The sequence below is a fragment of the Struthio camelus genome, chromosome 7 (genome assembly GCF_040807025.1).
Source record: "Struthio camelus isolate bStrCam1 chromosome 7, bStrCam1.hap1, whole genome shotgun sequence".
Classification (NCBI taxonomy): domain Eukaryota; kingdom Metazoa; phylum Chordata; class Aves; order Struthioniformes; family Struthionidae; genus Struthio; species Struthio camelus.
In genome coordinates this window covers 7,329,876-7,357,633 of record NC_090948.1, presented here as the reverse complement: position 1 = coordinate 7,357,633, position 27,758 = coordinate 7,329,876, and the positions used below count along the sequence as shown (strand labels likewise).

Here is a 27,758-nt window from a genome sequence, read left to right as displayed (position 1 = left end):
TTTAGAAATGAGGAAACAATCATCTCATTCAGGCAGAGTCTACTTAACCATCTAGTGTGTCACATGAAAGGAGAATAGAGAAACTCTGTGGCATTACAGTTGTGTTCACTTTGCAGCATCTGCAGAAGGCACATGACTAGTCTGCTATTATCAAGTTCTTTGCAAAGAATTGATGAGGAATCTCATCCTAAGAGGAGAGAGGAAAAAAAAAGTGCTGTGGGAAGTAAAGGCGATACAAGAACAGAGGAAGATATCCATGATGCTAGGTGAAAACAACACCAATGAGTCCCTAGTGACATTTCTGTCTAAATGTCCTCATAGAAAGTGCAAAAGAGCTGACGTCTTTAACAAGCAGATGAGCTGGGAAGGATGGATGTTACGCTAAGTCATGATTTAGCCAAGGTTGCCAAACCATCTAGGGATGGCGCTCTTTAAGATTTTTGTTTCATATTGGTGCTGTTCGTTGCTTGTCATTCTGTTTTTCATGAGTTTCTGCTAATTTCCTCTCCCCATTGCTTTCCTTCCCGTTCCCTCATAGGTTTTGTTTCTTACTGGGAATGAAAGCTTGATTGACTGAATGGAGTTCATAGTGAACCTTTTTCTATCTTCTTTAGTTTTGGCTGTTACTGGAAAAAAATTTTTCAGTGCTCTGAGTCTCCATGAAGTTAGTTGCTTTTGGCCAAAGAGAGATTCTAGTGATATTCACACTAGAAATCAATAGAGGTGCTTTGTGTAGGGAATAATCTTGCTACTTGGCATGGTGAATTTTTCTCCAGCAGCAATCCAGCGGGACAACCTGTCTCTCTTCTTTTGTTGAAAAGCATCTAGCAGAATTGCCATTTCTCACTCTGCACGTCTTACAGAGGAAATTTTACTTGGGTAACAGTTAGAGAAAAAAAAGAGAATCTGAACTCTGAACCTTAATCCTTTTACTATTAAGGGAAGAATAATTGTCAAATGCAATGTTTGGAAACAGTGAAAAAGTTTGCAAATGCAGAAAGAAGTTGGGACTGATCTGTGAATAAACCCTTTTTGTCTCCCTCCATAGCAATTCCACATCTACATTTCATCTCTGAATCACGATTTTATGTTTTCTGAGGGTGCCAAGTTATAAATCATGCATTGACTGAGAATTGCTCATGAAGCACACATCTGGGAAAGTTTGTGCGCTTTGTTTGTTTCGGCAGCAGCGGAGTTTTAGGAAGAATTATCCAAATGACTTGTGTATGACGTAAGCTTCTCCCAAGGTTACAGTACACCTCTTTTTTGGAAGCTTTGTGCCCTTCGTATCAAGAGAGACTGGTTCAAGAATTAAAAAACAAACTTTAGCTCTCTTGTCTGGAGAGCTGGGAATGTAAGAGCAGAAAAATGTTCAGATTAAAGCTCCTTCTTGCCGTGTGTCAGTAACTGATCCTTAACAGCAGCAGGTGTCTAAGAATAGAGTATAAGAGGCACAGCTGGAACGATCCTTCCCTGTACCTCTTCTCAGCCTCCTACTCTAGGGACTTCCTGAGCAGAAGGTGGCTCTGGACCATTGTACTTAATAGAGGGGTCTATTCTTCAGTCCCTTTTTTGACCACATTTATAATTTTGGCCTGCAAGGCCTCCTGTCGCCATGAGTTCCACAAGGTAACAAAAGCATGCAAACTTTCCCACGTTGTGTGCTTCATAAGGGGCTCTCAGTCAGTGTATCACTTATGTCTTGGCAACCTCAGAAAGCAGACGTGATGAAGATGTGGGAGTGCCACCATGGAGGTGCTTCAGTTTAAACATGCTATTTCATTGGTTCTTCCCTAATTTCTATCAGATCATTTATGATTTTATAACTCTCTATCATCATAACATACCCCTTAGCAGTTTTTCCTTAGGCTGAAAAGTCCAAGTCCATTATCTTTGTCACTGTCCCTTTGCATGTTCTAGTTCTGTGTCATTTTGAAATGGATGACCAAAACTGCACAGAGTATGCGCACACCATGGACAGTGGCACAGAGATGCTGACCGCTTTGTCCTTTGTTCCTTTCACAGTCATTCTTAACTTGCTGTTTGCTTTTTTTTCCACTATTGTTTTATGTTCATTGCTGGGACTGCTGACAGTTATCTCAGAAATCTATCTCCTGAGCTGCAGTGTTTAAATTAGAGTCCATTGTTTGCTGTGCATCTACAGAGTTGTTTTCCCTCACTTGCAGTAGTGTGCTGTCTGACGTAGAATTTCATCTGGTATTTTATCTCCAAGTGATCCAATACTGCAATTGCTTTTGCTACTCTTTGCAGGCTGTTTTTGTTAAAACCATCCTGAAGAAATCTGTTGCTGTGCAAATGTTGTCATATTCCTATTTAACTCCTTTCCAGACCATTTATGAATACTCTAAGTAGACCAGCTTCTGCTGTAAATCTCTGTGACACACTGCTGACAGCTTTGCTCCACAGTAAAAGTCTCATCCTTGATTTCCCATCTTGTCTACCGCTACTGAATCACAGGAGTGAATCCCTCAAACCAGTTTAATTTTTTAAGAATTGTTGGTGAGAGCCACTGTCAAAAGCTGTTTAAAAGTTCAAGTATATTGTATTGACCATTCACCCTTCTTCATGTTTGTTGACTCCTCCAAAAAAATCTAGCAGATTTGTAAACATGACTTTCTTAGAATCGCAGAAAAGTACAGGTTGGAAGGAACCTCAGGAGGTCTTTAGTCCAACCTCCTGCTCAAAGTAGGTCAGCTCTGGGGTTAGACCAGGCTGCTTAAAGCTTTAGCCAGTCAAATCTTGAAAACCTCCAAGGATGGAGGCTGCACAGCCTCTCTGGGCAATGTGCTCCCGTGCTTGACTGTCCTCATGGGAGTTTTTATCCAGCTGACCCTCTCTTTCAGTGTATGCCATTGTGTCTCATCCTCCCACTGCTGTGAAGAGCCTGGCTCCATCTTCTTGATACCCTCCCTGTAGGTACTGGCAGGTTGCTGTTAGGTCTCCCCCAAAAGCCTTTCCTTCTGCAGGCTGAGCAAGCCCTGTTTCCCTCAGCCTCTCCTCACAGGGCAAGTGCTCCAGCACCTGACCATTGTGGGGGCTCCCTGCTGAACTTACTCCAGTTTATCGATGTCTTTTCTGTCTCGGGGAGGGGAAGGGGGGAGCCCAAAACTGGGCGTGGTATCTACATGTGGTCCAGTGAGTGCTGAAGAGAGGGGGACAATCAGTTCTCCTGCTCTGTAGGCTCTGCTGCTGTTCATACAGCCCAGGGTGCTTCTGGCCTCCTTTGCTGCCAGGGCCCGCTGCTGGCTCATGCTCAGCTTGGCGTCTGCCAGGACCCCTGGGCTTATTCAGCAGAGCTGCTCCCCAGCCAGTCAGCCCCCAGCCTGTACCATTGCAAGGGGTTCCTCCTTTGCAGTGCAGGACTTTGCGTTTCTCCAGGTTGAATGTCATCGGGTTCCCATCAGCCCACTGCTTCAGCCTGGGTAGGTCCCTCTGGATGGCAGCCCTGCCCTTGAGCGTATTGACGGATCAGCCGAGTTTGGTGTCATCCGCAAACTTGCTGAGAGTGCACTCTGTGGCTGCCTGCAGGTCACGGATAAAGATGTTGAGCAGGCCAGGTCCCAGGAGGGTCCCCTGTGGAGCCCCCTGCCAGGCTGAGTGCGATGCATTAACCAGGACCCTCTGAGCCTGAAGGATCAACCAGCTTTTTAGCCACCTGGTTGCCCACCTATCCAGACTGCAACGTCCTAACTTGGGTACAAGAATATTGTGGCAGACAGTGTTGAAAGCCTTGGTAAAGTCAAGCTAAATAACAGCCACTGCTCTCTTCTTGTCCACGAAACCAGTTATTCTGCCCTAGAAAGCAGTCAGGTCGGTCAGGCATGAGTCACCCTTGGTAAACCCCCGCTGCCTGTTTGCAGGCACCTTCTCCTTCATATGGCCAGAAACATGCTCTGAGATGACTTGCTCCATGATTTTTCCTAGGGACTGAAGACAGACTGGCTGGCCTGTAGTTTCCTGGATTTTCCTTTTGACTTTCTCCAGTCATGGAGGACCTCCCTGAATCTCCACAACCTTTCAAAGCTCAGATAGCAGCCTTGCAATGTTATTAACCAGCTCTCAGCACTCTTTGAGTGCAGCAGCCCTTCTGGTCTTGTGGGCCTATGTGGGTCAAGTTCACTCAAGTAATCTGTCATAGTAATCTGTCAGCTGGTAGATCATTTCATCCTGGAGCTCTGCCTCTAAGCACAGAGACCTGGGAAACCTTGTCGGTGAAGACAGGCAAACAAGGCATTGAGTTTTTCTGCAAAGTAGTCTGTTGTAGCTTCCATCAGTTCAGCTTCAATGATGAGCAGAAATCACTTTGAGGCACTAGTATCGGAAGTTGCGGAGTGCAGAATGTCATCACTGTTCAATAGCTTTGTAGTCTTGTACACAGCTGAACAAAGCATGGAGGGAGTCCGGGCTGCTGCAGACATGTACACATCCCAGTTTTGGCATCTCTGGTGACCTGATCTGAACATTTTAAGCCTCCAGCATCAGTTTCTGATCTGGACGTGCATCCAGGATTTGCATTCTAATCAGTGGCAGAATTCAGCTCTTCTATCTGCTTTTTTGGTACTACATCAGACATGTGGCTTGGCAGATTTTTCTCAAAGAGAAGATGAGCCTAGGTAGTGCAATTAGATGTCATCTTGTACAACTGCCAAACTGTCTAGCTTGAAGCAAGACCCACCTCCCGAACAGCATTGACCACAATTAATGTGTTCCTGAGAGTGAGAAGAAAAGTAAAAATTCATGAACCAGAAGTGTTGGAGTTTGCCAGTTGATAGCAGTATTCAAAGGAGCCATCCTTATGACATCTGATGATTGGCCAAAAAATCAGGATTGCAAAAAAAGGACAGAAAGGGAAGGTCCCAGGTGAACACTGTTAAAATTGGCCTTGTTCAGATCTACCAGTCAAATCACTGTCTGACTCTCTGAAGCTGTTTGAAGTGTCAGTGATCACTTCTCATGCCATGGAGGACTGTGATACATTCTGGTAGGCCTGGACACATCCCGCTTTAAAAAAAACCCAAACCGAATATCCTCCCCTGTCCCATCCCTAACCTCTGCCAATTCTGTAAAAAATGATGGTTTCAGGTAATTATTCTTCAGGACCTGTGCACTGAATACTTGCCTGTGTACATGCATATGTCAGATGTGTAAAGAATAGGATCAATCTTCTTCATCATTACAGTCTAATGTGAAATCTCTAGCAGATTCCAGGACATTTGTTATGTTGGCTAATGCAGACCTCCAGCTGTAAAATGTTTATTTGGCTGTGAAAAGACTATGAAGTAACAAACTTTGATGGATTCAGCATATTGTTTTCTCTTCCTTTTTTGGGATGCTGTGTTTGCCTCCAGCTCTCATGGGGAACACATCGCTCATTCGGTATATCGTAAATAACGGAGGCCTAGAATGACTGCCAATGTGTAGCACAGGTATAGGAGCCACGTTCTGCTCACAGAGCTTTTGTGACGCATCTCCACTGAAAACAGATTGTCTAAAAATAGTGGCATAACATGACTGAACAACGTTTTAATGTTTAACCTTGCTATTATTTAAATTTGCTAATATTTTATTCTTACTCATTAATAGCTTACAGGTTGAGTAATACATGACACCAGGATTATTCATGAAGTAAAGTGAAGGAAGTAAACTCTGGCTCCGTGAACATACTTGGGAAAGCAGATAGAGAAATTTATTATTTCCTCAAGTGACCTCTCTAAGACCTCTTTGTGGTGGTTGGTATAAACAAACTGGTAATTGGAAAGTTTAGAATAAATAGAAGGCAGCTTTTTAAAACCTATGTATGTGCTATGTAAATGAACCTTCCGAAATGAAGCTCAAGTCTATATGTTCCAAATCCTTTGCAAGGGGATTGTTGGAATATATTTTTAAGCAAACATTTACCAGTTGTGTGAGGGCACAAAGGTTATTTAGAAGCCTAGAAATATTTCACGAGGAGAGCACAGAGCATGGTTTTGTTTTGAGGCTCTGGCCTAAATTTTCAAAAATGCTTAGTGATTTTTATTTTTATACTTCAATTTTTAGATACAATGTGTACAGGATATGGTACTAAACCCAGGAATGAAATGCTGGACATTAAACTCTTTGTTAAAACGTATATCCAGTCCAGGGAGGATCCAAATGGTGTCCTGTGTGAGGCCTGAAGATTTCTAGGGCTAGGTAGCGAGGAAGGCAGTAAAGCTTTAAACACTTAGTTTTGTAAATCTGGGTGCTTGAGGTTATCGTTCAGGTGTTAGGATACAACATCACCTTTCAAAAGAGGTGGTGACATAGAAGGTTGTGGACAGTGCCTGCGTGAAGCTGGGTTAGTGCAGGTTCGAGCTGAGATGCCATCCTGTAAACACTAAAGCAGGTAAACAAGTTTCAGGCGTGAGTGAAGTCCCGTAAGGCCTTTGCTGGACGATTCACTGGCAGAGGAAATTTGAACAATTGCTCATCGGTGAAAATAAATGGTTCACATCCCAGCCTTTTTCCTGCCCGTGTAAAGAAAGTCATGTTTCATAGCAGTGCTTGGATGCCCTGGCACCCAATTCTGGCAAATGATAGTGAGAAGACCATTTTTTATGGAGGCTTTGCTTATTTCATTAAACACATGATGTGATTTGCAGATACTTGTTCTCTTCACTAATTCAGGTCTGCACTCCATTAGCTTTGGAACTTTTAATCTGGGCTGATTATGAATCTGGGATGAATGTGTTTTTAAAAAACACAGCAACTGATATATAAATTTATCCTCTAATATCTCTTTGTGGTTTAACTTTATTTGATCATAGCAGATGAAGTTCAGCTGGGGGACAGAGCCAGTTTTCAGAATTGCATAATTCTGTTCAGGATTGAATTTTGCTCTTTATAAGACATTACTGTTTTCTTCTGGGCGGGGGGAGGAAGCAGTTTGACAGGAATGGATAGTTTTGATTTAACAGAATGGCATTTTTTAACAGAAAATGGCATCTTCCGATAAATATGTATTTTATTAAAGTCATATAGCTTGACAAATAGTTTAGATTGAGAACTTCATATTTGGTATGTAAGCAGAGCAACTCCACTGAGATTTGTGTGCATTTCTAAGATTAATGAAATATACTTTATAGAGAAGGGCAATGAATCACTGAATAAAAATAGGCAGCATCCTAAAGGGCCTGTAAACACAGCTATTAATTTTAGGACTAGAATCTTATATTCTTTTTCTGACTTAGTCTGAGAATAATGCCACTGAACTCCATGGCACTACTCAGTAGGTACAAATTCAGTAATTAAATGGATTTTAAAAGTGACCACAGTTGCATTTTTGTCTGCACACTTTGTCCATCCTTTGAAATCTCTTCATGGTAATTTTGCTGTATAAAATATTCATCTCTTCCATTTTAAGCTGTCCTCTTCACCACAAACCCTGCTTAATATATTTGTCGCAGTCAGTAATAACAATTACAAAGGAGGCACAGTTAACATGCCCCTCCTTTTCTGCCTGCTTACCTCAGGGTTTCGCAGCCTCGAAAGCATTCCTTGGTGTGAGTCACTAAAAAGTTTATTTTTTTTTCTCCTCTTCCCCAAGCGTTGGTTGATTGCGCTTAAGGCTTAGTCTGATGATGTACTTCACTCTTCATTTGAAGGAAGGGGAATGAGTTTTCTTTCTCATATCCTCAGTTCTCGTAATTTTTAGTCGTTCTCTTTGGTGTCAGGGAGAAGCTTGCTTTGGCCCAAGCGGCGTTGTGGTGATCTTCCCAGCAGCTCCTGTCTTCTTCCACCGTGGTGTACTTCTGCAAGAAGGGTATATTCTTTTTCTTTCCAAAGAAGGAAGCTGCAGCATTTGGGCAGGAGCCAAAGGCTCAATTCAGGCTGAACAGTATTAAGTTGTATTTAATGGAACAGGGGGAAATCGCCATCGTTTTCTGCTCAGCCACTGGCCCTGGGTGTCTGTTGTCTTAAGCTGAAAGCGTAAGAAAATATATTTGGGTGCCAGATCCTTTCACTTTTGACAGATAAACTAAAGGCCCAGCTTAGTGCTTATACAGGAATGTTAGTAATCACCTTGTATTAATGAGGTGAGCACAGAAATAACAAATACAGTTTGCTGTGATCTGAAAAGACAGATCATTTGAGTGGCTTTTGGTAACAGAAGTGAGCCGCGCAGCACCTTGCCATACAGACAGCTGCTTGCTTTTCTTACTCTCCTCTACAGCTTGGATGTTTGCAGACAGCCCGGGGAATAAAGGTTTCCAGGAATCTGTGAGCAGCAAAAAAATTTTCTTGTCTGTGGCAAAACACTACATGGAAGTATCAGAGACCTTTCCAGGTATGGAAAACAGGAGACTGGATGTAGAGGTTTGCGTTAATGAAGTTCATAGAAAGATGAAAGTCATAAAGACCATGAAGAGCATTACAAATTTTTCATCGTTGGCTGCATCTGATGATGGACCCTAGCACAGATGTGAGCCTTTGCCATTCTCAGCCTCTGGGACTTAATTCCTCCTAGGAGGCAAAGAGGAGGCACTGGCTTGCCCTTCTGCAAAATGGGCTGTGTGTCTTGCTCTCTGAAACCCTTTATTATTTGTCATGTGTACCTGATGTTCCTTAAAACATTAAATGTTTTCATTCCTTTTTATTTAGACAGATATAACCAGAGCCGTAGAATTGATACGAAATCCATAGGGTTTCTGTGAATGCTCTCCTCAACTACTCTATTTACTGTTACAGTTTTTGCAAGATCCTGAATCTCTATTTTTACGTTAAAGACAAGAGTCCATTAATACATACTTCATACAATAACCCACCTGTTAAAAGAATCAGTCTAGTTGACCTGACCAGTATCTGGATATTTAAAGCATTTAATCAAATGCCTAGATTTCTGTGACAAAATCTGTAACAACTGGCATAGACCTAATGGTAATTTGTCCCTTTACTCTTCTGTCTTGGTTTTAAACATGAAACAGTATATACTATTTGCCAAGCAGGCTCCCTTTCTTACTGATGGTTTTTTTACATAACAGCTGTAACAAGGTAGTGAGATGAGGCTGAGATTTCCATCAGGACATGACCTATGGTTGTGAATATGCTGTCGTTGTTTATAAAAATTCCTGTCTGTAATTATCTGTATGTCTGCCTTCGGTGTTATCCTATGTGTTTTCAGTGAAGGCATAATATTATTGTATGTCTTCTAATATTGCAAAGGCTTATTCCTCTGCATAACTGAGCTCTGTTTAGAAATTGTTAGGAAATTGCTGTTTCCCAGGTAATTATTTAATCAGAATTGAAACATTAATCACACCACTGTACAGCCATACAGGAGCTATAAGGTGTTCCTGAGCGCTCGGGACAGATCCCATCTACACTCCATTGCAGAGAAGCAGACTGAGTACAGCTTACTGTCCACCCGCCACCCTCCCCAGGATGAAGAGGGAAAATGCAATTTTAGGCAAGTCCCTCTAGTTGTTGTAAGGGTTAGCAAAGATTAGACTGTGACTCAGGGCTCCATCCTCCTCTGCAGCAGCTGTACAACATGCTTCCCCTTCCTTCAGCTGAATATTAAAGTTGTAATTCAATCCTTGGTGGATCAATGTCCTGTTTCTTTGTTCTGGCTTTGCTTGCAAGACAAACGGCGCTGCATGGGAATTGTCCAGGGCCTTGATTTGCAGCATGCTATAGTCGTGTCTGAGTAGAGCTATCTGAGAGGATGCTGTAGCTGGGCGTTGGGCAGGGTGAATGGTGGAACCTACCTGCCCTCTTGTCACATCCCTGTTTTCGTGCGGCACCGCGTACCCCTCTGCACCTGTGCCGGGCGGCCGAGGAACTGGCAACCTGAGAAAGGGGAAGGCAAGAGAGGTTCGGCGGTAGCGCCTTTTGCCCAGCCCCTGGAGGAAGGGAAACTTCCAGCACTGGGAGAAGTAGCAGGGGCCTGCAGCTGTCAAGAGGGGTGCTGGCGTCACTGAGAAGGTAAATACTTTTCTAACCACCAGTAAATCCTGCACCTGGAAAGAGACTGAAACCCAAGGGGGAGCAGGTCACCAAACACTGTTCTGAGTAGTATATGCCAGGTCCAGGATATAAGGCTTTGTTTTGTTTTGTTTTTATTTTTTTCTCCATTTTATAAGTCATGGTGGATGAGGCTAGGGATAGGTGAACTGTCTCGGCCACTGGTCTTTGCACATCTGAGCAAACTGCTTGATCTTTAATGCTCAAAATCTCTTCCGAAATACACCTGAATAAGGCAGCTGACCTCAAATAGTCTAATAAAGGGAATTACAAAAACACATGCTTCTGTTTAATGGAAAACATGGAATATGCAATTAAGTTGCCTTCTGTAGAGCTGCATGTATTTTTAATTTTCTCTGTATAAATCAGCATATTTTACTAGTTTTGTAGCACATGGATCAGTGCACTTCATAGTAACTTACCCTAATTATTCAGGAATCGTCCCCTCTTTAACTGTTATGACTAATTTTTCAGCCTGGTTCTCCTGTTAGTTGCGCCATGCAAGAACGAAAAAGATGCCTGTCACTGTGATTGCTTCATAAGATAATGAGCAATTAATGCCGCACTAACGTTCCAGACAAGTCAAGGGACATTCCTGTAGCTGATACCCAGACAAATTTCCTGTTAAAGTCACTGGGGACTTTTGACTAAGTGAGGACCTCAGGACTAAGTCCATATCTTTCTTCTCTCTCAAAAATAGGTTATGTCACCAATGTAAGTGAATTCTTTCTGCTTCCTCATGGCACTTTTTGAGATGACTCGTTTCTTAGGTGTTCTTTCTGAGATAAGGATTAGCAAGCACACCTCACATTTTCTTAAATGTCCTTATTCGATTGCCAATATCAGTACTTTTTAAATAGGAATGGCGTAATTAAATTCCCGAAAAGTTTCTGAAAGATTTCAAAAATCCTATTTTGCCTTTGAAGTTTTGGTCTGCTTTGCGCTCAGGTGTGAGAGGGAATGTCTACGAGCCCTAGAGTTGATAGTATCCTCATGCAAAGCTTATAGCCTGATAGCCAACTCATAATTTTAACATTTTTGAGCTAATTCTGCATTTTTATGAGGGTTAAAAGAATGTAGACATGAAAATTCTCATGTAAGCACTAAACCTCCTCTTGCCAAGTTAGCCTCTAGCAACTACATAGACAGCTCGGTAATTTCATAGATCAGGCTATTAGTATTTTCTGTCCTCCTTAGGAACCTTGAACTTTTGTTGTTTATCCCTTACAACAATAGCACCTCAGCAAATGCAGAATCCTTTTGTGCTACTCGGTATTGGCAAACAGTGAGCGATGCAGTCTCTTCTCTGAAGAACATAAAGTTTAACTAAATCTACAGACACAGGCAGGCCAGTGCCAGGGTAAGGAGGAGCACCTTGCATGTGGTCATGCAGGAGATCCGGGCAAGGGACAGATGCAGAACACAGGTCTCTCAAGCCCACGCTTAGTGTCATGCACGCTGATCTGAGCTACCTGCTGTAGCAGGTACGTGAAGCCCATGAGGTTAGTCCGTGCTGTTATTTCATGATGCCTCTTGGCTGTAACCTGCAGAGAAATTTATCCTCTCATACAGAGGATTTCTGCTTGTTAGAATTTATGCAAATACTTCTGTGACTGTGAAAGCTTTTTACTGTAGTTTCTACTACATGGTGTTGTGGAAAAACAGGTATGTTGGGTGTGGAGAACTGTTTATTTCCCACAGACAATTTACCAGAGCAGATTAAGATCTGATGATCTTCAAAAATACAAATATGGTAAAATGGTGGAAAATAAAGGCTCCTACCTGTGTAGTGATCTGTTGAACATAATACCAAATTCAGGCGGAGCACAGTGTCCACGTCACATGAAAGCAGTGGGATTCACAATGCTTGTTGGTGAATCAGTTATGTGAAGAGTGAAAGAACTTTTTCTGAAAGCACTAAAGAAATAACTAGGTTGTATAGGTACCTAAAGCTCCTCAGGACCCTGCTTGTTATCTTATCTATATCTAAAAAGTTAACCAAACTATTGCTTATCAGCAAAATTTTACTTCAAACAATAAACCTCCTTCCTGCTGTCAAAATAAGATTAAATATTTCAGCTGTGTGGGAAAACGTACAGGTAAAATGTTATCTCAGATTTTTATAATGAGTAGCAGAAATGAGTACTGTGTTGAGACAATGTTGTTCCGAGTGGGTAGGCCAGCTGAAATATCACCACTCCATCAAAAAAAAAAAATCAGCATACACCTCATTTAAAACAAATGATTTCAAAGCTAAATTTAATTTGACGGTGTGCACAAATTCCAGCAACAGAAGACCTGTGCACTAAAATAGTAATATAGCCTTTCGCTCTCAGCTGGTTTAAGATTTGTACATCTTCGTAGTTGGGTTCATACTGCATAAATTGACTTTTCAGATGCACTTAAATTGCAATCAAAATACTTGATGGCAAGATTAATAAGCTAAAGATTAATAAAGCGGGAGTGAATCACATTCATTATGTGATTTTTTTTTTTTTCTTTTCACTCCCACTGGTATTTCTGCCAGTTACAGCATGTGACCAACTACTTGAAATACTCCCCTGGATTCAGCAATGACCCCCATTATTGGACACAGGAGGAAGAGCACAAGTTGACTTTATTAACAGCCTCTTCTCTCACAAGAGGTTGGTGAGGGTAGTGGAAAAGCCAGGACTCGGCAAGTCATGATGGAAAGGTTTTGGACAAATGTCATCTCCACCTTGGGCTGGCTCAAGCCATTATAATGAGTTCTTCACATTCATCAGGCATTATGGTATTTTCCAGTGTCCACAGTACAGGAACCGTACTGCTGGTTACATACTCATTGGGCACGCAAAACCTGGTGATGGGCAACAGATTCTCAGCATGGTACCGCTGCAACTAAACATGCCAAATACAAAATGTGGCCAGGCACCAGCACTTCTGAGCTGTCTCATGATCCGTGATGCTGGCTTTTGCTTCCTGTTGTGATAGGGTGTATGGGATGAAGTGGTTGCACTGAGCTTCTCCTCCCTCCCCACGTTATATCCCCACCTGTGGGCTTGGACAGCCTATACTCCAGAGAGCTGTGGCCTTCTCCCACCGTTGCTGGCAATGCTGCTTCTCCCCAGCAAAGTGCTAAAGCAAAGCTGATGTGCTAATGGGCTCAGTGATGGTTTTGTGGCATCCAGGAGAAGAGTAGGTGAAGGATGGGTCTGTACTGGTTCAGGTGTCCTGTCCCCTGGGGTTTGAGGAAGGTGATCCAGAGCGCCAGCATTTCACATCCTGCAGCTTCTGCCGTGGAGTAAAGTTGCTTTAGGGAGAGGTCACTGCCCCACAGCAATGTCAGGCTGCCCAGGTCAGGGGGAGGGAGTAGAAAAAAAAAAGAGAGAAAGCTTTGGGAACTTTGTTCCTAAACAAGAAAACTCAAACTCCACTTGCTGGAGGGTTTAACAGTAGCACAGTATGTGGTGGATTGCGCATGTACTCAGAAAGATCTATGCAGGCTTTTCTTCTTTTTAAAAACAGCTATTATTTGTTACTAGTTACGCGTTGGCTTCTATGAGGCTGTATGGAATATTAGCATATATTTGAAAAAAAAGTGGCACTATTTGGTTTTATTTACAACCTGCTCTTTTAAATGGATTCAAGATTTTCAGGCAGAGTATAGTGATGTCAAGGCTAACTGAATTGTAAATCCACATGGGTGTCTCCTTGTAATTTGTACGGATCAGGAATTTGTGGCTCCCAGCAGCAATTACCGCTTAGTAAAACATGGAACTAATAAATGTCTCCAGTTAGCAGCAAATAGAGGAACATATTTTAAATAGTAAGAATATTGTTTGAACTCCCATAAGAGTAACAGGATGTATCTGTAGAATTGGTTAATAAATAATTGAGGTGTAAAATTAAACATATGGAAAAAATGTTTCCTTTTCTGATTTAGAACTTAATTTAAACATTTGGGGACAATGTTCTTTACTGCAAAGGAAAAATGGCTTGTGTATGGACAGGTAATTAAAGATATTTGATTTTCACCTGTGAATATGAATTTGTTCCCCAAGTCCTTGCGCATGGGAAAACTTATACATATGAATAGTTATTATTATAATAGTTAACTTCAAAATAAAACTTATGTGACTTCAGAGTCAACCTCTGAAAGGTGTCTCGTAAGTAAAATCTGTAAGAGTTTCAAGAATGCATATTAAATCATAGTTCCATGAGGCAATCATCCAGAAATCAGTCTGGTTTAAGCACTAGACTGGGACCTGTTTCCAAAGTATATGAACAACACTAGTTTTTGCCAGTTGGCAGCTTGGGATGTGAAATATCTGTTACTTTTTAGTGAAAGTACACCATGCTACAGTCTGTGATTTAGAAGGTTAGTGTTGGCAAATCACTTATGAAAACTTTCTTTTGTTTCATCTTCTAAGCTGTTTGTAATTCATCTGCTCTCCAGAATGGTGTTAAGCTTGAGGATATTAAGTGCTTTTCTTTTAATCTCAGTTTTAGTGCATTTTTGGTGTTCTCAACTCCAAAGTCATTCTCAGAACATGGAACACTTCTGATCTACCAAAATAGATGCTGAAATAAACTGTGTTTTTTAAAATGTAGGTAACACTCTCAGGCTATGTTTTTCTATAACATTTTTCAAGTCAAGCAGATGTAACAGGCTTCTTTATTTAGGACAAAATGATTCAATGCTGCTGATGCTGTAGAGGAAATTCTTTTTAAATAATGTAATATCTAATTAACTAGCATTCCAGCATCACTACCTTATCTCTCTCCAAGTAAAGTCAGGGTATTATTTTATTTGTTTTAGTATATATGTGTGCGTAGGTTATTATAGCTCCTATTTATGAATGATACCATAGAGTGTGTTTCTTAGCCTAAGCACAGCTAAGACAAATACCAGTGGAGTCTGATGGAAAATGTGCAGCCTTAATAGACGTGCTGTTATGCCCTGTTGAATTTTGTTGTAGTATTTATTTTGCTCAGAAAGAGAAAACAAGTGATTAGCCAAGAAAGCTCCCAGCTGCGTAGCGTACTCCCTTCTCTCCTATATACACACAGTCTATTGGTATATACAAAACTGGCACTAATGAAACATAAATAGATTCTTTTCCTGTGTGGAAAAGACTTTTTAGCATTGAATGGGAATGAAAGCAATAGGAGTCTTTGGAAATCCTAATTATTTGTGTGCTAAATTTGGATTTTAGGTTCTAAAACCCTTTGCAGTTCCGTAGGTGGTGTAATGTCTCTATGGGTTTGCTTGTTTTTTGTTTTGCTTGTTTGTTTAAGCCATTCAGCGAGTGGAATCCTGTGCTTCTGGAATTTTGTGGACGTGCTATTTGCTGCAAAATCTAAACTTGTGTTAAAATTTCTGTTTCTAGGCCGATACAGTTGTAAAACCGTAACCCGAGCCTTTTCAAACCTAAATCAGAGGCATCTGATGCAGTATTTTCCTGATGTTATGGGAATGCTGAAGTCATATTTCTGAGTTCAATCGATGGCGCCTCATTCATTTCAGGAGGTGTTTAATTTTTGTGCCTTCCAGCGTCAATTAAAATAGCCAGCATTGTTAATATTGGCTCCTCGTGGTGGCTGGGACACAACTTTGGAGTTTGGTGAAGAAGAGCATTACACAACCCTTGATGAAGTGTGTTGCAGGGCCTCCGAACAGACCTGTGGTGGGGGTGAGTCAGCATCGCTGCGGTGGTGCCCGCTGAGCTCTCTTGCCGTGGTGCCTCTTGAGGAAGGATGCAGCCTTGGCCTGTGAGAAGGGCTGTTGGACTTAAGAAGTGCTGTGAGTCAGTTGACTGCAAAATATGAAATGAATTTTATCTTATTTCAGAAGAGGGAAGTGCTGTACCCAGGGAACAAAATTACTTTTTTTTTTTTTCCACAGAATCACACTCGGAAACTCCAGGAGAAACCTTTCTTCATCTAGACGCTCAAACAATCTGCTGCAGTCCCTCCACATACCAAACCACTTTTCACTCACCTCTTTCAGTCTGCATCTGTGGTGTACTTTGCTTCCAGATGCGAGACTCCATCTGAGAATCAAAGCTCCTCTTCCTTGCAGAAGGGAGGAAGAGTCACGGGACTCTCCTTCCATGAATCCTGACTTTCTGTCCATAAGTTAAAAGTTATGTCCCAGCTTGTTTTCCTGTTATTTTCCTCCAACATTTTAACTTCTTGCCACAGTTCCTACAAAACAGAATTGCACAAGGGAGGCTTGGCAGGCTCAGAGTAGTGCCTTTCAGCACCGTGCTATCTCACATACATTCCTTCACAGCAAATGCACCTCACTCTTTCTCAAACTAAAATAACTGTCCACTTACAGACTTGGCTGTGCACCAGGCCACAGTCACTTGCAGTTACATCTATTCTGTTCCCTCATGCTTCCCTGTGAAAAACTCCCGAATCTGTGTGAAAAAATCCCATCGTATTTTGGGTCCTTTCTTCACCTATGGTCACACTCAAGTTTATTGTTTTGAATTACTAGCAAACAATGCAATTAAATTGTGGCATTTATCTCTACAAATTATATCTCCATAAGCATTTCTAGTCAGAGATGCCTCACGGTCCAGGCGTAGCAGGATAGCATCTTTCCTGTGGTGTTCTGTGCTCTTAAAGACCTTGAGTAAAACTCAAATAGAATTTTACATTTTCTTTTGAAGGAAGGAAAAGTGATTTGGCTTCAGATCAGATGGGGCGGATTGGCTTGCATAAAGTGCCTGAAACGTAGCAGAACCCTACCCTTCAATACCCTCACTGTAGGAACAGCCGAATGAATTGCCCATGCCTGTTTTTGTAGAGCAACTTAGAAGAAACTCGTTAGCTTTCTCGTTTAGTGAAGCATGCTGCCTTTATAACTCTTCTGCACTTTTCTAACTGTTACCTTTCTGCTCAGCTAGTCTCTGATCCATACGCCTTGACATCAGTAGGAACTCTCCTATTGACTTCAGTGGGATTTGCGCTGAGGGCCAAAAGCAGCTGAAGTCTGTATCTGCTGGCGTGATCACAGCACTTTACGTAACGGTTGTCCGTGCCGCACAGTAACTAAAAATACAACAGAGAGAAGCAGACACATGTAGCATACCCTCTCTGCTTGAACACCTTTGAAAACTTTGTGCAAGGGAAGGGCTAGCCCAAGCCCAGCAGTATGACGCGTCTTTCCCATTATCTAGCAGGAACCCCTCCTTCAGACTTTTTCTGTGCTGCATGGAATTTCCTCTTCTGTCTGGCTGAATTTTTGGAGAGCCTTAAATACCAGCAATGGCTCAGTAAAATTTTCAAGGGGAACTTGGTAGAAGTTAAGATGAAGTGGTGAATTATAATGAAAGTAAAGCACGTAACATCACATCATTCCCCACAAGCCTCGGTTGCTGCAGTTACTTTGCCGGTGCTTTGTCTCAGTGTGAGAAGTGGGCTAGTACTTGGGATGGTTGGGCTCTGCCAGTGTCTGGTGTTACTGGCTTCCCTGCTCTGCAGAACTGCTCTGATCGACTCCGCCAAGGTTTGGGCTCTCGAGGCTTTAACAAAATGCCCTTGTCTTGGAAAGCCTTTCTTCCCCAGTATATGCACAGTTTATAGACAGTATATGGGCAGTTTATAGACAATGATAGATTTTTGAGGGGGTTATCTTCGTCCTATGTCCAAGGTAATCATGTACATGGATCATCAAAGTGGCCCTGAAACTTGTTGCATTTAGTTGTGACAAGTCTGAAGCATACTAGTGACTAAGTTAGATAAACTTTGAAATGCCTAATTGTTCTGTTTTTCAAACGCACCCTCACAGTAATGTTCAGTGCTTTAATAACAGTTTCCTTAGAAAGTTCAACATGTTTTGTATGTCACTATGCCAGCAAAAATAACTTGCAGGGAAACAAAACAAATATGTAATCCTTAATAGGAAAGGTCACTTTTCTGTCCCTTCCTTCTATGTTCTGGAAACACTTTTGCTTAACTGCGTGTTATGCACACAGGCCATCCGAAATGGTGCCTCCTCAAGCTTTTTTGTCTGTGTCTCACTTCACTTCGCACTTTGAGAATTTCAGTCCCTTATCTTAGTCCTTGCGTATGTGGAAACAGCTGTTGCCACATATTTATCACGAAGTTGTGAGTAGCCACGGTGTGCAGCCTAGTAGCAACAGGGAAATTCTTGCTGGCCGCTGCAGATAGCCGCACTGTAACAGCAATCAGGGCTGCGTCAGTCCCCGCACCGCTCGCAACGGCTTATCTTGCTGGGAGCTGGGCCAAGCTGCAGCGAGCTCTAGCTTTGTCTTCTTTCTTGTGTCTCCACCGAAACTTGGGAACTAAAGTGCAGCAAGCAGTCACGTAAGAAAGAACATCAAGGAAGTCAGGGAAAATGTTGGCTCGGGGATAAGATGGGGACATAGGCTGGTTCTGAGATCTTAACTCTGCATGCTTGGCAGGCTGATAGTCAGCAACGGCGGACTGGCCAGTCAGGTTGTTCTGGGGGACAATCGGTGTCCCAGGGACACAATGAGAGGGGAATTACTTAGTCATACACACACAGAGAGAGGAAGCCTCCACTTGACAAAGTGGATATTTTTGCATGTGGTTATTTTCTTCCAGTTTTGCCGCTACATATTGGCAGAGACTGCAGATCTCTTTAAAAAGTAGTCAGGGGAAGTGAAGTTACAGAGAAGAAAGTAATCAAAATGCCTAATCACTGAATAGCTGTAATTCTATATACTCTCTGTATAGCACATAGGCATTACACATACTCATACTTAGAAATATGCAGTCACTTATTTAATAGATTGGTGCAGAGTATTTGTTCATTTATATTACTGGCTGAAACCACTTGAAATTTCTGGGGGAGTCCGTAATCCCACTCAACAGTTTCTCAGCTGTGACTTCTCTTCCTTTGCTGCTATACCCTTTTTTAGGGCTCCCAAATGGCCTTCTCACTGCAGTAAACTCAAGTTCTTATTTCTTCATCTCAAGGTCCACCAGCTCTTCTCCCTCTGACATCCGTTCTCTCCTTCACTTCACGGTACAATCTGACATGTATGTAACCTTTGTCTTTGCTTTGTGCCTTTTGAAATGCTTGATTCCTTTGCAAAATTTCTCTCTCCTTATTTCTTTACAGATATCTCTTCAGGGAGTATGACTTTTAGCTCATGCCACTTGATGTGTTCACAATTAAAAAAAAAATGTTTTGCAGAATGCTACAAAAGACCATCAAGCTTTAGGACCTCTTGTAAATGTTTTATGATGAAGCACACCTGGACTGCATCTGGCTCTCCAGTGAAGGCTTAACTCATTTCCTTGAAGTGTTTTGCCTTTTAATTATATACATAATTTGTACTGTTCGTGTGTTCTATTAGGCACATTAGAGCTGCAGGCATATGTGCCTAGAAAGGAGTTGCCCCCTGGACCATACCAGTGATCTCTACAATCCAGGTATTTTTCTTTGACAGTAACTAGAGGCAGATGATTCAGAGAAAGATGTAATGCTTTGACTGTCCCATACTAAAAAATGTGTTGGGAGGTTTCTTCCTCATGTTAGCCAGGGATTGCCAGACAGCTGAAGCCTGATGCTTGGCACTGATTTTTGATGTGTTTGACCCAAACACCCTCACATGCTTCTGCATACTTCCTAGTAATTTGCTAGAGATACAGCCTGGATCTGTCCTCTTTCTCTCTCTGAGAAGCTGAACTACCACACCAAATGACCTTCTGCAGGCACCTGGACCAAGTAGCTGAAGAGGCAACTAATCCTATTCTTAGCTTGGCATGCTAGTTATCTGTGAGAGGACAGCCTGCCAGAAACGTCTGGTGACATGTTTGTCCAAGGGAGAGAGGTTTATGCCAAGATACTGTGGGTGCTTCTGTATGGAGTTCAGTTTAGAAGGAGAAAAATCTGTGAAATGTGAATTCAAAAACACAGCTGTTGTTAAAGAAATAAGGAGCTGTTCCCAGTAACACAGATATATTCAAGATACAGATATTTTTAAAAAATTATTTTTTAAGTATCAGGAAATTAAACAGTAAATGCTGTGGTGTCAGCCAAAGTTAACTCTACCTAATACTTTTGGCTTGGCCACCAGAGGTGGTAGCAAGCTGTATGTGCAGTTAAATGCTGTTTTTATTTCATTTCATTTTAAACTTAAAGCCCTTTATGTAGGTTAAACATTCTGGGACTTGTGCTTGACTGTCACCCAGCAGTTTCAGCTGTGTATGTGTAACCCGCCAGTGAGTACGTGTTACAGTTCTCCCTCTGTGCCTGCTCTGGAGTGGTTATAAATTTGTTAACAGCTTCAGGAGGAGATTCTGGCTTCTTTGCTTGCACCGAAGCAGCCTGTGCTTCTCTCGCTAAGGGTTGCCCTTCAGTGCCTTTGTTGGCTCAAGATAGCAGCTACTTACAGATGCTAGTCAGATTTTAAGTAAGCCACTAAGGAAAGAACAGACCAGCAGTTTGAGAGCAATTGCAATACCTGGCAGACAGCTGCTCTCTGCTGTCTGAAATCAGGGCTACTTTGCTGCAGGGCATACATAGTCTGCTTTAGGCTCTGCCAGACGTCCACCGAAGTCCTCTGAAGCATCCACTGGGAGGCACCCACCCCACCCCACTGGGGACTCCTGTGCTGGGAACTCCCCTTTGGGGATTATGGCTTGCTCACTCAGAGCCGTTCCAGTCACACTACAGTCAGACATATCAAGCAGCTGATGTGCAATCTCTCCTGCGCCGCCTGAGCCCGTTTCTGCCCATCTCCCTCTGTCTGGGTGCAGAGGAGCTCTTCCTTCAGACCAGGGAGACCTGCCTTCTCTCCTGCCTGTCTCTGGGAAGGGTCTCTAATGAGTCTGTGCAACCCAGGTGAAAAATGGGTTTTCCTTTTTTTTTTTCTTTCTTTTTTTTTTTTTTTTCTTTCAGCAGTGGATGCCAGCCAGGATTTAGGCTAAGCCTCAAGTGGTCAGGGTGACTCCGTTTGGCATGGGAGAGGATTTGGCTCTGGGAGTCCCTCATTGGCAGTGCTGTCTGTTTTGGGGATGAAGTAGCAGGATCCAGCACTCTTGAGCTCCTCCTGGAGGGCAGTCGTACGCATAGTAGTCGAGCTTGAAAACTTCAATCTCTCCTGCTGCAAACTGAGTGCAGTTTTGGTGCCGAGAGTGACAGAGTCGCTGATGATGGGTTAAAGCCTGGAAGAAAATCAATGTGAAAAACAAGAGGTGACTGTGTCTTCTGCAGTGTCTACTCTAACAATAAGGAAAGGTGGAAGCTAACCTGTGTGGATGGGTCTCATCTGTGCTCTGAAGAGTTGAGTGCAAAGTATGATTACTTTGAATTCCTAAAGCCAGGGATTTCATGCCCTGATATAATATAAAAAGTCAGTTTAGTTCAACGGCAAAATATTTGGACGCACTAAGCAAGGGATTGTTTCTTATTATCTTCATCTTGAGTAACAAATCCGTTCTGATAAACGTGGACAATACCAAGTCCATTGTTGTTGGCACCCAGAAATAGTAGATAAGTTGTCTTGGGCAGTTCTAGTGGATGATATCCAAAGATGACAGGCTTTTGCTACTGATAAGTTCGAAGTAAATGCAGTTTTTAGGTATATAGGAAAATTGTTGTTAGTTTTGGGTACTGAGTGTTCCTAGTCTGGTTACGTAAGAACAAACAGTGACGAAGTTGGCTTGAAGCCTTCTTCAAGGTTTATTTGGATCACAAAGAGAGTTCCCTACTCTGAAAAAAGAGAAAACTGGGTTGATTTCACGCTTGAAGCCATTCACTGTGAATGTCTGTAGCAATACCTGGCAGACGTCCCACTATCACAGAATGAAGGCACCAAACTGTTTATCAAAAATACAAGAAGAGCAAAGCAGCCAGGCAGGACATCTCTGTCAAGGAAATTGATGCCCCATTCATTCAGCTCTACAGTATGTTTTTCTTAGACATCCTGTGCTTCCTTCAGGGTTTTAAAATGAACCATAACAACTTGTTCCTGCAAATAAAGCCCAGCTCTCATTTGTACTCACCAGGTCAAACTCTTTGTCTGTGTGTAGGCAGAGACCTTCCACTACAGTTAGCTTATTGCAGTTCAGATGTAAAGCAAGATGAGAAAAGTGTGCTACTATCAATGCATAAAAATGAAAAGAAAACCCAAGTAATTAGGCTTCAGAAGTCATGATTTGGGCTTATTGATGAGGTAGGTTTTCAGGCAACTGAATAGTTACAGTTAGGTCTTATCTAGGGAAGTATTAGTCCTATCTAGATGGGAGGAGAACTCAAGTTCTGTTTTGTGCCCAAACTCCATCAGTGTCCTGCTCAGCCTGTAGCAAATCATGTCATCACCTTTGCCTCTGTTTCTCTGTCAACACACACAGTTTCCTGCCAGAATAGAGAGACGTCATAAGACATTTTAGAACTGCTTTAAGATCTTTGTAGGAAAACCTCTACATATAAACTGCAGTTATAATGTAAAAGGTATTTACTTCAGTATGTCATTGTTGCTGTGATACTTTCTTCAACTTCATGTACTTCTATTATGCTTTTTATAGCAATCCCAGCTCATAATTGTTGCTCCTATTTATGTCCCTGCAAGAAACAGGACTATTCCACTTTTAGCTGTCATTCCACTTCACGGTAGGGTTTATATGTAGTTTAATTCAGATTGTGCATGATCTTTACTCCCTTCAACTCAGTATTGGTAAGGAGATGAGAGATGAATAGAAGATGTCTTTGTTTGCTTGGGTGTATGAATGCAAACTTCTGAAAGCAGGTAGCTAAAAGGAGTACAACAGTACAACAGCAGTTGGAAGGTTCTTTTTGATACCTCGGTAACAGTGGTTAATAGACATTCAGCCTACCGAATTTACTTAACCTAGGGTACAGATATTACTTTGCAAATCTGCCATCTAAGTGCTATGATGCTTGTGGCCAGTGCTGGTATCCACAGCATTATTCTTCTTTCCACTGCTGCGAATGTTTTCTGTGATTAACTGGCAGAGGGAGCCCTGGCCAGTCTCTGAGTTTTCTCTTACTGTGTGCTATCGTTATAATAAGGTATCTGACCCATACAATAACAGCATTAGAGCTGGGTCCAAACCAGAAGCTTTGGATTCGAAATGCTCTGAACTTTGGGAAAAGGTCAGACCCAAATTTTGTGGCTTGGCTGAAACTGAATAAAATGAAACAGAATGTGCCTAGGATTAAAAATCCTTTAGAGTCAGATAGCTTACTTTCTTTTAAAAGAAGAATTTCTTTTTTTTAATCTCCATTGTTTGCAGTGCTTCTTAGGAGTTTCCAAATGCAAAACAGGTTTCTCTACAGATTTTTTCCCAAATCTTGTCATATCTGTGGATTAGTTTCATAGTCTTCTAATGCAGAGGAAGCCAATACGTTTCCCTTTGATTTTTGGTTGTGTTTTCACCTTTGTGTTAGTGGGAGGAGTTAACACAGCTGCAGACTAGATGTATATAGGCTAGAAGCCATTTATTTGTGCTGCACAGATACAATAGCTGTTTTTTATTTTTACATGTCATTCTTGGTAAACATACTTGTGATATGGTTTTAATTTTATATTGGTCCAGCATTTGAAGCTAAACGTTTTGAGTGTCCATCTAATGCTTTCTCTTAAAAACTTGTGCGCTGTTGAATCTTTGATATGCAAGGTCCTCCACACAGCAGACTCCGTATGTTGTAGAGAAATCCTTAGTGCATACATAGTATTTAAGGAAAACATTAAATACTACCAGGTAGCTAGAGAAAGACTTGAGGGCTCTGGGTTGAACTTTTTTTGGTTTGGTACTGGTCTGTTCCTTGGCAGATGATGGACTAATTTGTCTGACAGTTTAGCTCTGAGAAGAGAGGCAGTGTTTTCAGCACTCCTCTGCAGCAGCTACCTTCTCCCTTTCTGAAAAGTCAGATCACAGGCAGTTCTCTTAACCTTTCTGTTGACCCCTTTTATAAACAAAGATTAGGGGGACCTCCCTGGGAAGGGGTGGAGTTTAAGTACTTCGAGGACCTCAGTGAATGGATCTGCGTTGGGGCATTGACGTGTCTCTGGGGAAGGAGAGGCTGGCACAGGAGGAGTCTGGAGTTCATTTTCCCTTCTCCTACCGTTAGTGCTGCTTATGGTTCCCCCTTCTCCCTGCCGACAGCCTGGCCACTGGCCTCTCTCTGTCAGGAAGGTCGTGCACAGCCGACATGTACCCTGGGTTTCGGTGTTGCCCCTTTGCAGCGCTGCCTTGGAGCCAGCTGTGGTGGCGAGGCTGGTGCGGCAGCCAGCCCAGCGGTGGGCTGCGCTCTGCGGGTGCTGGCAGCCGTGCTGGCAGCCTGAATGCCTCCCCTCCGTCCCCGCAGGGTGGCAGGAAGCTCAGCGGAGTCTCGCCGAATACTTGGTGGTTGGAACAGACCACGGAGCTGCAGCTGGCGGCTTGTGGGCTGGACCTGACCTGCAGTGGGGCCTGGATCCGTGCCTTCTCTTTAGAGAGGATGGGAAGCAGGAGTTTGGGCACAGCAAACCCACTTCTGCTCATTTACAGCAACTAAAGACCTGGCCTGAGCAACTGGAAGAAATATAAAACATTCCTGAGCTTGGGGTGGATCCACAGCTCAATTTTGAGCTTAGGATTCTGAGCTTGAGGGGTAGCCATAGCTCAGTTTTGGGCTTAGGATCTTCTCCATATTCTTTATTTCGATGTTTGTGAGGTTCATATTAATTTTAGAGGGCTATCAGGAAGTCAGATCAGCTCAGAGAGATTATCATGGTTAATATTTCCTGTAACGCTACCCAAACTCTCAATTTTTGTACCATATCACCTTAGCAAAAAATTGTAAAACTAAGGAAAACCCAAAGTTCAGTACAATCTGTTGATAATGCAAAAGTGGTGGACGTCCATAGATGTACATTCCAGGCATACCTTTATATGTCATGCTTGAAGAAAAATATTTCCAAAGTGTACTTCCTAATACGTCATTCAGACCTTATGGTCTGAACAAAACACAAAGGCTCAGTCAGCTAATCTTCCCCTAAAGCTAATACCGCAATATTTCATGTCATTTTGGTATTTTTTGTTTTTTTTAGCTAGCTGTGTACGCATAGCTTAACATAAAAAGGCTAAGGTAAATTATTTTCACCTATAAATGCCAGCTGCAATAAATCTTTTCTCCCTGCAACTCATATCATGGAGGGCTTGGCATTTTAAAGTCACGAGCTGTTGACTCACCTTGCTAGCGGAAGTCCCCTTGCTGCTGGCTTGGCTTTCCAGTGACCAGTAAATCACACTGCTCTGCTCTCTCCACTGACAATCCTGTCGTGGCTCCCCGGGCCCACCAGATCGCCATCTCATTCCTGGTTAGTTTGTGTAGCTGGATTGTCATTTTTCATCTAACGGCTAGAACCGCCTGCAGGTGCCTTTTTTTCCTTTTTAGATACACATTTCTCTAGGCGTTTGCCGGGGTTGACTTTGTAGGTGCAAGACTGGGATAATCACGTCTTACGATTTTCTTCTGCTTGGACAGTTACCTGTGCTTTGGTTGGGATCTTCCCACTGTGACCGCTCCCTGCAGCCCAGGATCCGGAAAGGCTCCGTCGTGGTCTGGTGTGAGACCTGCTCCCAAACACAGCCACAAGCACGTTATTCCAGGATATGTGCTTCACGTGGGGACCAGGCTTTTATGTTACACGCTTTAAGCCTGGCGTCAAACTGGAAGGCCTCCAGGGTGGAGCCTTCGTTGTTCCCAGCAGTCCAGTTACTGGGAAGGGTTCATCAGCAGCCCTCTCTGAGGCTTCACGCCAGCCTGTCCTCCTGTCCCAGTGATCTCCAGCTGAGCTCTGCTAGGACCCTAGAGGTTACCTTGGCACAGCTATTTGGGGGCCCAGGCTTAGCATCAGCTGCATGAAACTCCTTTCCTCTCAAAAGCTTTCTTTCAGCTGAATGGCCCAGAATTTAGGTGCAGAATGTCCTGTACAGTGTAAATGTATGTTGGGTATATGTATTTTGTGCTATTCGTAAGCTTGTTGATTTAGAGTTCAGTACAGCTACCCTATCAATGCTTCATAGTGTTAGAAGTGTTTCCTTGTGCATGACATCAGGTGATTGTTGTCATATTTATTCTGTGGTCAAATTTGCAGGTAGGATTCAGAGCGCACCTACAGGAGCGCTTTTACCTATTTATATATTTTTAAAAACATGTGCACCCGGCTGTCAGTCTCTGTCGCTAAAGAATGTCCAGGTCTCTGTAGTTAGAGCCATTTTACAGTACACTTCCATACCGCCAGTAATCCAGGCTCATCTCCTTTCTTCAGGCTGGAAGCAAAATGCCCAGCTGCCTTTTATGAGCTACTTGCATGGCTTACCTTGCTTTGTCGTTTTTAATGAACTTAGGCTCACAACTCTAGGAAGTAGGGCCCTGTCAGTATTATTTCAAAAAAAGGAGTGGGAAGAAGATATTGAAGTTCTGCAGAGTTTACAGAGTGAGGCTCAGCTGACATTATTAAATACTTATTTGTACTTTCTTCTGTGTAACCATCAGAAAATGAGAATGTGGGGGATGGAGGAGAGAACAGAGTGTTGTTTAGCGGCAGTGCTTTTGTGTAAGCACGCAACAGCTTTGTGCTGAAGTGCCTGGCTGTGAGGGACCGGATATAATGCGATTCTGCATGTGGTTAAACTGTTAGGTGCAAGTAGCTTGGTCACCACAAATCCCACGTTACGTAAAGATCTTCTGGGCCAAGCCTACTTCTACTGCTACCAGACTTCAGGGAAAGTAAGTATGTAGAGCATTATGTAACCTAAGCGGGGGGAAGGAGGAAGAAAATTATGATGCCCACAGGTGGAGTACAGTGTTAAGTGGGTTAGTAATGAGTAATTTAGAACATCTGCAGACCTTTCTTTTTTTTTTTCCCCAGTCATCAAGACCTTTATGGAAAGTGCTTTCTATTCCCCTGCTTTGTGGTAGAAACAATGTTGTATCCAGCAATACTTGAATTTAAAAGCTTGGATGCATTTCATTTAGGTCAGCACTAAGATCCAGCATTCAAAATCTGAATCAAAAATTTACCTGAATAATCTGAACTTGCCAGGTCTATTCACAATAAGGGAACTCAAAAAGGGAGGGGGGGGTGTATATAGGGAGAGAGCTGCAATTTCCTGTGTCTGTTTCTCTACAGAGAAACCAGAGTGGAGTCACCACCGTAGGCATACCTTCTAGAGGCTGTTACATCGGCTCTGCCGTTTAGTTTGGGCATGCCGGAGCTCCCCGTTTAATTTGCACTGCTGACACTCCCCTCCCCGAGCACGGTAACATCAGTAGCACTTACAGTGTCCTTTTCATCCAGGAAAGCTGTTTAAAAAAATCGTCTATTTGCAGAAATATATCTTCAGAGCATATCTGGAGCAAATCCCCACTGCTTGGGAAAGGGCCAGCTGAACCTGTTTAATATTCAGCTTTGAGATTTATTGGAAGAACTGGTCCATATTGAATTTTTGAGCTTTTCATTCCTTTGTTGCCATCTTTCAAGAGAGGAGACATTGCTTCTTCCACAGCCTCAATTTAATGCTGAGAATAGGTATATGGGGATCCCAATTTTATTTATTCTTCCCTATTAGGAAATGAGTCACTAGTAAGTGAAAAAACTGTCTCCAGTCAGAGCGAATCAGAGCTTGTGGATGCCAAGGACTCCTCTGCTAATTATGACTTATAACTCCACGGTCTAATGACCATTCTCTTATGACCGTACCCTGTTTTGGGGATTGTTCAGCAGCTTTTCAGCTTTTGTAAGTTTATATCC

The 27,758-nt window shown here is 42.5% G+C and overlaps 1 protein-coding gene across 3 annotated transcripts in view; it reads left to right on the top strand.

The window, feature by feature from the left end:
• GRK5 (G protein-coupled receptor kinase 5) overlaps positions 1–27,758 on the top strand; it is a 182,925-nt gene that overhangs the window by 9,597 nt on the left and 145,570 nt on the right. The gene's annotated exons all lie outside the window — the stretch shown is intronic.